The sequence below is a fragment of the Manis pentadactyla genome, chromosome 4, assembly GCF_030020395.1.
Source record: "Manis pentadactyla isolate mManPen7 chromosome 4, mManPen7.hap1, whole genome shotgun sequence".
NCBI lineage: Eukaryota > Metazoa > Chordata > Mammalia > Pholidota > Manidae > Manis > Manis pentadactyla.
In genome coordinates, this window is record NC_080022.1 from 190,591,707 (window position 1) to 190,601,179 (window position 9,473).

The 9,473-nt window shown below is 58.5% G+C and overlaps 1 long non-coding RNA gene across 1 annotated transcript; it reads left to right on the forward strand.

The window, feature by feature from the left end:
• Window positions 1–223: 223 nt before the first annotated feature.
• Window positions 224–6,759, forward strand: LOC118925030 (uncharacterized). The gene is made up of 4 exons (XR_005029844.2): window positions 224–376; window positions 4,227–4,340; window positions 4,729–4,815; window positions 6,567–6,759. It is a non-coding gene; the product is annotated as an uncharacterized LOC118925030 (long non-coding RNA).
• The last annotated feature ends 2,714 nt before the right edge of the window (window positions 6,760–9,473 follow it).

A 9,473-nucleotide genomic window follows, 5' to 3' on the forward strand; every position in this document is an offset into this window, starting at 1 on the left:
TGGAGCCCCGGGCCCTGAATGCTCTGAGCTACAGCCGGGGCCCCTTCCCGGGTGAGACCCAGGTGGAGCCAGCAGAGAGCAAGGCCAATCCAGCGTCCTCAGCTGCCCTGGGCCCCACCTGCCCTGAGGTCCCCAGAAGGCCAGGGAGCATGTCACTGTGCTAGAGCCCCACCCACGGCTCGTGAGTCCCCTTGCTCCCAGCTGCAGCAGCCCTCTGCGGCCTGGGAGCCGGAGGTGGGCTTCCTCACGTGGCTCGCGTGTGAAAACAGTGACACCTGCCCGTTCCTCCCTCCTCTGGTACCACAGCGTCTCTTCTGGGGACGTCCTGACTCTGCTCCGGGGTGCTAGTGCACCCCTGCCAGTGGCCCAGCCCCAGGTATGCCCTCCCCCCCACTCAGAAGAATTCAGACCCTGGGGTCTCCCAGGCCTCTGCTCCACCCTGGAAAATACAGCCTGGGCATTTGGAGACCCACGCAGAGCGGCCCCACCACCCTCCTCACAGGACAGGAAGGGGTCTCCCGGCTCGGCAGGGGCAAGGAGATGCGGACCCCTGGAGTGAGGCTGGGATTTGGCCTTCCTTCCTCGGGAGCCGTTACCTCTGTCCTACTTCTGTGCCTGAGACAGCCTCAGCCGAGAGACCAAGATCCTGCCTCAGGCACACGGATGCAGCCAGTCCTCAACCTACTGCCCTTCCACCTGGGGATGGGGTGAAGTGGGAGCAGCTCCCCAGAGACCACTGCCCAGACAGAGGCGGCGTGCGGGGCACACAGGCCTGCAGACAACAGAGTGCCCCACGCAGCTGCACACCCAGCCCTTTCTGCTCGGCACCGCTTCCCCTGTAGCTCATTCTTTCTGTGAATAGTAGATGAGAGGGCCAAGAAATGGAAACAGAGCAAAAAAGTTCCTAAGATGTGACCTGCCCTCCTGCCCTCGCATGGCATCTGCACCCTCTGGTGCGCAGTTTTCTATCAGGGCTTGTTTCTCCTCTCCAGGCTCGAAGGCCCCACTTCCCGCCCTCCGATCTTCCCGCGGAGCTTCCTCCCCCCTGATTTCTGCGTTGCCCTGTCCTTGGGGCAGCCCGTTCTCACAGAGCCGCTGCCTGCCTTGGGCGAAGGTGTCCCGAGCGGTTCTCTGGGAAGAGGTCTGGCTGTGGCCTCGCACTGCCTCAGCGAGTGGAGGGCAAGTCGCAGCGACGCTGTGGACCGCAGTGTGATCCACTCACCCCAGCCGCACGCGTGAAAAGAAAAGGCGAGGTGAGAAAGGTAACAAGCTGGTGATTTTCGGAACCTGGAAAGCAGTTGGCGTAAGACGAGGATCTGGCATTTGTCAGACCCGCACGGTCACCCAAGGGTGGTCAGGAGCGCCCTGTTGATCCTTCTGTGCTCCCTGGCTTACATTCTGGCCCCTGGCCTCCAGCATTCCTGGAACAGTTGGGACTTGGGAGCAGAGCCCAGCATGTTCAATCCCCTGGCCAGATGGCCGCCACCAGCCTTTGACCGGGACACACTGGGGTTTGCGAAGGAGAAAGGACAGGACGAGGACAAGCTGTGGTGCAGATGGCCCTTGGCTTACCTTGAAGATGACAGTGTCCCATATATATCTGGGAATCTGGGTGCTGGAGGCCCAAGGGGAGGGTGTCTGCAGGCCTGACCAGTGGGGCTGACCAGCCACAGCTTCTCTGTGGACCTCCCAAGGCGGCCGCACAAGTGCCCTCTGCTCACAGGAGGAAACGCGGGGTGGCTGAAGCTCTGCACCTGGTCCAGCTCCCTCTCCCGCTCTGGGTACCGAGCAGGCATGCACTCTGCCCTGGCCTTGGCTGTCTGCCCCCAGCCTGCTGTGGGGGCAGCTCTGCTGGCAAAGCCCCTGACCTGGTGACCGTGCGTCGGGCTGTTGGTTGGGACGTGTGTGGGAGGCCTGCAGGTGATGGAGGTGCTGCCTGAAGGGTGGGAGGCACGGCGCATGGGGCGGCAAGGCCCCCCAGGAGTTTACAAGTGTGGAGGGGCATGCTGGGGGTTCCTCATATCTGGGTGTGTCTGACCAAACACTTTTGCACAAGTCTTTTTAGGGAGTTGAGATTAACCAGTTCACTGAAGGGAACTTCAGTGGACCAGAGAGGAGGGTGCAGGAGGAGCCCTCCATGGGCAGGAGCAGCTCCAGGCAGAGCTTAGAGCAGCGTGGGTGGGACCAGCCTTGAAGGCAGTGGGACTGGGGCCCAGGCAGGGCAGGCAGGGCAGAAGGCCTTCCACCAGTCACACTTGGCCCAGGACATGGCCCACCGCCTCTGCGGTGGGAAGTGGTTGTGTGCTTATAGGCCCACGGGTGGGGCAGGCTCTGTGGGCAAGGCTGACAGCCACACGAGGAGACACTGCCCGAAGGGCAGCCTCACTTCCCCTTGGTGGTGTGTGCTGGGAGGCCGGCTAGGGAGCCAGTGCCCGGGGCACCGAGCCCTTGGGACCCACACAGCCAGGCCTGAGCGCTACCCTCGTGTCCCCTAGGGTCCCCATGCTGAGGACACCATCAGAGAGTTTTTCCGTTTCCGTTGTGACCTAAAATAAGAGGTTTTTAAAATGTTGAAAACAAACCACCATGCTTATGAGACACGCTTGTCCCCACTGTGCTGGCGTCTCTTGCGGCCGCAGCTCGCTCACGGCCACCTCCCCTGTCCCCAGAGCATGACCACCAGGCTGATTGGGAAGACACAGCTCAGCCGCCCCCACTTTCTCTGTTCCCCATTTTCCCACCTCTTCTTGTCAAGTTGGGGGTGCTTCCTCCTTTTATCCACTTCTTATGCCCTTGATTCTGGCTGTGTCCTGCCCAGCATGGTTTTTATTATTAACACCTCATTTTGAAAGTATGTGTGAGGCAGCTGGCCCCTGGTGCCCGGGTCGCTTCTGTGGGAAGTCCTCAACCTGCGCTTGGGGCTCATCCCTCCGGGTGGACGGGGGCTCAGGGGCTCTGAGGGTGTGGGCCCTATGCCTGCTGCAGGGGCTGCTCCTGGGAGCTCAGTGGGCACCGGGGCGGGGGACACACTGCCCAGCTCCCCAGCCTTTCATTTCAGCCCCCTTCCCTTCTCACCACGGCCCAGCTTGTCCAGCCTCCTTCTCTGGATGGGCCTGTGGCTATGGCCATGCCCACTGAAGCTAGGGATGAGGAGAGGCCCAGGGGCCACAAAGCAGGATGCGGCCTCATCCCTGGGTCCTCCTCCAGTGGGGTGTGGGGGCAGCAGAGGTCTGGCAGGACCTGGTCCCCAAGTCCCCCGGTTTCTACACCCATGACAGGTCTGCCCGGGCCACACACTGCCACATGTAACCCAGTGTCCTCCAAAGCTGAGGACAGAGAGTAGGGGGATCTCCATCTGGGACAAGAGTTGGGGGGCCCCCTGCAACCCTGTCTCTGGCAGTCCCAGGATTTGGGAAATGTAAAAGGGCCTTCCAGGCCTTTGGGACCCAATCCAGAGACTTGTCCTCAGGAGATCCTCACGTTTCCAGGGACCCTGGGGTTAGAGGCCCCTCAGACACTTGGTGATGGCGGGGTCCCTGCCTCTGCCTCCTCATACCCCTCGGCCCCCCCAAGTGACCTTTGGTGCAGCCCAGACCTGTCGTCAGCACATGGCACTGGGCATCAGCTCAGACTTGAGTCCACCAGGGTGCCCACTGTTGTCCAGAGGCACACGGTCCATGAGGTCCCCATCCCCACCCGGGACCCTCACAGGGCCAGGATGGGGGCCGCTGCACCTTCTCCTGGCACAAGTTTTAGCTGAAATTCAGATGTGCATACTCCTTATTAAATGTATAAACTAAATTCTTCCTTAAAATGGTTAAGTAGAACCAATAGGAAACCTTTGTAGTAAGTTCCTACCAATTCTTACCCATCCTCAGTCACAACATAGTTCCACCGGACTTACCCCTCGTGTCACCCGGGACCCCCAGGGCTCCTGGGCACTGTGGCCTTTTCGGGAGCTCATTCTTTTCAGTGCCTCTAATTGCATACTTGGCACCTACTATGTAGCAAGTGCTGAGAATAAAAGCATAAATAAGACATAATCCTTGTCTTTAAAACAAAACATGCAACACATACAGGGACTAGAGGTCTGAATCCTATTTGTCAACTCGTTTTCTTCTAATCAGAGGATGGAACTTTCTGTTTACTTAGAAAGTTGTCATATATGCAAAAAGACCATATATTCCAACATATATATGGAGTTTAAAGGAAACCGGATCCCTCAGGTTTCTGCCCCGTGAGTGGTCGGGGTGGCAGTGAGAACAGAGGGAAGAAGGCCCAGCCTGGCTGCTCTGCTCCTGCCGCTTGGCGACTCCTGGCCTTGCCTGTCTGGGAACCTGGTGAGTATGAAATGGCCCTTCGCCGGGGCTTCACTTCCCATTTCCCCGCCGTCCTCTGTGAGCTCCTGGCTCTCTGCGTGGGCTCCTTCTGGCCCCTGCCTCCCCCTTCTCTGTGATGTCTCCGTATGAAGCCTCGTCACCTCTGTGTGGTAGGTACTTCCTGCAGGTCATGACCCGCCTTCTCCCTGTGCCTTTGGTGGGGTTCTCGGTTGGGATGAGGGGGATTCGTCAGCCTTTTCCTTTGCAATCCCCCCTCCCTGGCTTGAGGGCACAATGGCGTCCTGTGGCTTGACCGTCAAAGTTCTGCTTTTCACATACACATGTGTATCTACCTGGAGCAATCTTTTTGTGTTTGGTTTAATGCCGCTATCCAACTTCACTTTTCTAGGCATGACCTGGTCCCTGGCACCTCGCGTGGACCTGCACTGTGGCCCTGCTGTGCACCAGGCTTCCGTCTGCTGAGGGCTGCTCCTGGGTGAGCTGTGCCCCCTCAGCCAGTCCCATGCCATCCTGGGCCCTGGTCCTGATAATAGGTCTTGGGCACACCCTGCCCTCCACCCATAAACTCTTCCACCCTGCTCTTCCTGCACTCACATTTACTGAGCACCTACTGCATGCCAGGAAGTTTCCAGGTGCTAGGAAAACGTCAGTGACAATAGCATCTACCTTCCTTAAGCCTACATTCGAATGGGGCTGTGTGTGGGATGCTTTAAACTAGTGACAGAAGGTTTTATGGAGAAGAACAAGGAGAACTGAGTGATGGTGGTTGGGCTACAGTTTAAATGGGATTTCCTGCCCACATCATTCCCTCCCCACTCCTGTAGGCCTTCCTGCGCCCAGGTGACCTCCCTGTCTCCCTGTGTGCCAGGGAGATGGAGTCCCCTTCTGTCCCTGAGCTCCTGTGCACCCACACCCCTGGCCTGACCTTGCAGCAGCTCGCCTCCCTCCTGTGTGCACGGCCTCCTCTCTGCGGGCCCTTCCTCTCCCTGCATCACCCAAGCTCTCTCCTCCATTGGGCTTCCTGTGGCTTCTATTGCTGTGAACAGGTGCCCACACTGCCTCTGCCCCCAACTAGGCCCTCTGTCCAGCTCTGGTGATATCCTTTGGCCACTGGCCCTGCTCCCCCTGCAGCTTCTCAGGTATGATGCCAGGACCTCCTCTTGCCCAGTCCCGGCCAGCATCAGGTCCCAGGTGCCTTCCCACTCAGCGCCTGAAGACTCCAGGGCAGGGGGGTCTGGAGGGATGGGTGTGTCCCAAGGGGGCACTTCCCAGGTTCTGGCTTCCTATTCTGCCCCCATGGCCCCGGTCCCCTCCTGCTTGCCAGTGCTAATTAAGCAGCACTGTGTGCGGGGGCTGGTTCTAGCCTCTCTTCTTCCTCGGGGTACACTGTGCGTTTGCCCTGGTGTCTCCAAGACCCACTGATGCCCCCTACCTCTCTCAGGAGGGATGCCCAGATCCAATTGTTTCCAGATGGACCGCGGCCCCAAGCCTGGGAACCACCGTGCGAGCAGGGTGTGTGGTATCTTGTACCCGAGGGTGAGGATTGGCCCAGCCTCAGCAGGCTGCCTCCGCCAACTCTGTCCTGGGTCCTCGGGGTGACCCTGCCTCTCCTGTTTTCCATTCACATCCTGACTCACTGTGTTTATTAAACATGTGGGTTTCCACTTGCACATCTCTGGGCAGTGAGGGCCTGATCCCACCCGCTGTCCACAACCCATCGCCAGCAGTCTCCACATGGTTGTTATGCTCTTACTACTAGGAGAGAGGACTTTGGAGTCCAAATAAAGATCTTCAGCTTCATAAATCAGGGAGGGTCTTGGCATTCACATCATCATATTGATAGCAAATCTGCATAACTCTCCATGCTTGCTTTGTGCTCAAGGTCACCCTGGAGTAGAACTGTGGTTCTCAGTGGGTGACCCCTGGGAAGCTGAGCCCCTGGTGTCACCTCAGCAGTAAGCTGCAGGGGCCCATCCAAGATGGCTGAGGGACAGAGGAAGCCAGTTGAGCCTGGACTCTCTAGCAGGTGACCAGCTGCTCTTGAGCTTGGTGGCATTGTTGTCCCACAGTGGGTACAGCTCAGAAAGCGTCTTCTCCCAGGGACCAGTTACTTTCCCTAGAGCACGGTCTTTCCTGTAAGTAAATGGACAAAGGTTGTAAACAGGTAGTTCAGAGCTGTGAAAATCCAAATGGCTGATAAATACATGAAAAAATCTCGTTCACCAGTAACCAAAGAAATGCAAGTGAAATAACAAGGCCCTCACATCTGGCCCATGCTGGTGGGAATCCTGCCTGGCACCCCCTTCTAGGAAGCCGTCTCCCGGTGTCCTTGAGAGGTGGCCAGCTTTGGACCTGTTCATTCTACTCCCGAGAAGCCATCCAGGAGAAAACGTAAGTGGATGAGAGTGATGCTCCAACTGTCTCACAGTTTTGTTTATAATCAGAAGAAGTAAGACACAATTCAGGGGCCTGCATGGGAGCTGAGGTCCCATTGTTTTTCAGAGCCTCTTGCCCCATTTCCAGCTCCCAGGCAGCAGACGCTGTGCCTGTCTTTGTTACCCTGAACCCAACCAGCATCGCTTGGCGCAGTTGGTGCTCATTAAACAGTTGTTGAGAAGCCATGTGACAATGGGGGCAGGGACTGGAGTGACAGGGTGACAGGCAAGGACGCCTGGAGCTGCCTGGGGGGAGGAACCAAGGATACGCCCCCTCAGGGCCTGCAGAGGGACATGGCCCTGTCACACCTCCATTTCAGGCTTGCAGCCTCGGGAGCGTGATACGGTGAGTTTCAGTTGTTTTAAGTGTCCAGTTTGTGGCCCTGGGAGATGGATGCTGCCATGGGACACACCTATAACCAGAAAAAAGGCTTAAACGGGAAAAGGTGGAAAAGTGTGCAGAGGCTGAGCTGCGCCTCCCTTGCTGCATAAGGGTCCGAGTGGAGCCCTGCTGCCTGGGGTGCCACCCTGTGCCCCCACCCGCCTGGCAAGCCTGGCCTGGCCACCTGCCCTCCTTCGCTTGCCTGCTTCTCCTTCTACATCTGGCTCTCCCCATTTTCTTTCTTCTGTCCCCCCTCTCTAGCTGATTATGAAACATAATCAAACTGCAGTTTTAATGTAAAAGTGTCCCTCCGGAATCAATTGCTCCATGCCACAGTCTCCATGGTAAACTTGCTCCGGCGGCTCCCTCCTCGTCGTAACACAGCCAGGCTGTCTGAGCCTCGGCCCATCTCGCCAGGCCCTGCAGACTCGCCCTCCCAGCAGGGCCTGCTCCTTCCCACACGACCCACTCTCTCAAATGACCTTGTCCTCCTGCAGCTGCTTTGCTTGAAGACCCCACTGCGCCCTCAGTGGAATTCAAATCCAGTCCCATATCCTGGTGCCTGGTGACCTCCGCAGAGCATTCCCCAAGCCGGAATCCCTGATTTTGACCCCTCTGCTATGCAAAGCGTCAGGAGCCCTACTCCCTTCTCTCTGAGCAAACCTTGCACCTGAGCCCCCAAGGCGGCTCCCGTGTCCTCCCTCATCTTCCCCCCACATCCATCTGTCTCCATGCTGGCCCCGTGTGGGACCCCTCCCAACATCCCACCCTTTGTGGCTTGAGGAAGGGGAAATGCTGGCACCAGACCCCTTCTGGACTCCCTCTGAATTTTCTGTCCCAAGTCCTTCAGGCTCCCAGCACCCCGGGAAGATGTGAGACTTCCTGAGACATCAGCTTCTAGCCTGACTGCTGCCCTGCTGGAGTGGGGCAGACGGGGTTCAGGTCCCCTGGCAGTGACCCCTCTTCCCACTGAGGGGAGTGATTGCCCGGCTTTGTTCTCTCATGTGCCGAGTGTCTAATACTGAATAAATGTTTGCTCATTTGCCACAATCAGGATGGAAGGCTGGAAGGGGGCTGGACCTCGAGGGGACCAATGGCCACCACTGCCTGGCTGTTCTCCCCAACGGCCACCCCGGGGTCACCTCTGGCCTTTCTGCAAGGCCTCACACTCTGCTGGGCCTGCCCAGGTGAGACTGTCCTCAGTCCCCAGCCGTGGAGCTGTGGGCAGATGCTGGCAGGAGAGGAGAGCAGGCCTTCGCAGTTGGCATGGACAGTGGTGCTGCCGATCGGGCTGCAACAAGCACCACGGCGTGTGGCTGTCTGAGCCAGAAGCAGAGTAGGTGCTGTCTGGTGTCTTCGTTTGCCTGGGGACCCAGCTCGAGGTGGACTCGGGTCTTGGAGAAGGTGTGTGGTCCATGGCTGAGATCATGCTGAGGGCAGCGGCTTTTACTCAAGCACCTCTCTGTGTTTACCCCCAGCCTCACTGAGGGCTGCCATGTGCTCACACACAGATGCCATCCTGAGACAGGGCTGCCTGGAGTGGATGGTGGGCCAGGCAGCGTTACAAAGGCCTAGCAAAGGCTTCCCTGTGGCTGAGGTGGGTGTGTGTGCCTGAACTCCTGCCTCCATCTCTAATGGCTGGGGTCAGGCTGGGTCCAGGAGAGCCGGGGTAGCCGGGTCCACCCTCTGTCCAGGGCCCAGGTGCTGCCCGACAAGCAGTGCCTGGAGGCTCAGAAGACACTTACAGAGAGAAAATCGGAGAAGGGAGAAAGCAGTGGGTGCTAAGGCAGGAGGGACCAACCCCTTGGGGCCAGAGCCCCCTGGCGTGGTGGGAAGGGTTCTCCTCGGATAAGGGCTGGGCCTCCCTGCTGGTGGGACACGGAGGAGGGGCTGCAAGGGTCCTTCACTACATGTGGCTCGCTGGGTCCCCCGGTCCATTGGGGGCAAGGTGGAGAGCCAGGGTAGAGTCAGCAGCCCCTGTGGTTCCCAGATGTGCAACCAGTGGGGATGGAGCTACCATGAGGAGGCAGGAAGGACCCTGAATCTGTCCGTTGGGACCACCCTGAACAGAAACACTGTTTTAGAATGTGGGTCAGCAGCAGGTGGTGGGACCAGCTCTGGGCTGGGCAGGCTTTTCGCCCTCTCCCTCCCTCTCTCCTTGTCTACAGCACGTGCGAGGCCTCACTCAGCCCGGGGAGGATGGCAGGGCATGCGAGTGGTACCGCATCTCACTGGCTGGTGCGGCATGGGCCTCCTGGTGCTGGCTGCCCCCAAGTCTTGCGCTCCAACAATGTTTTCCTTAGTTTCCTCCTGGAG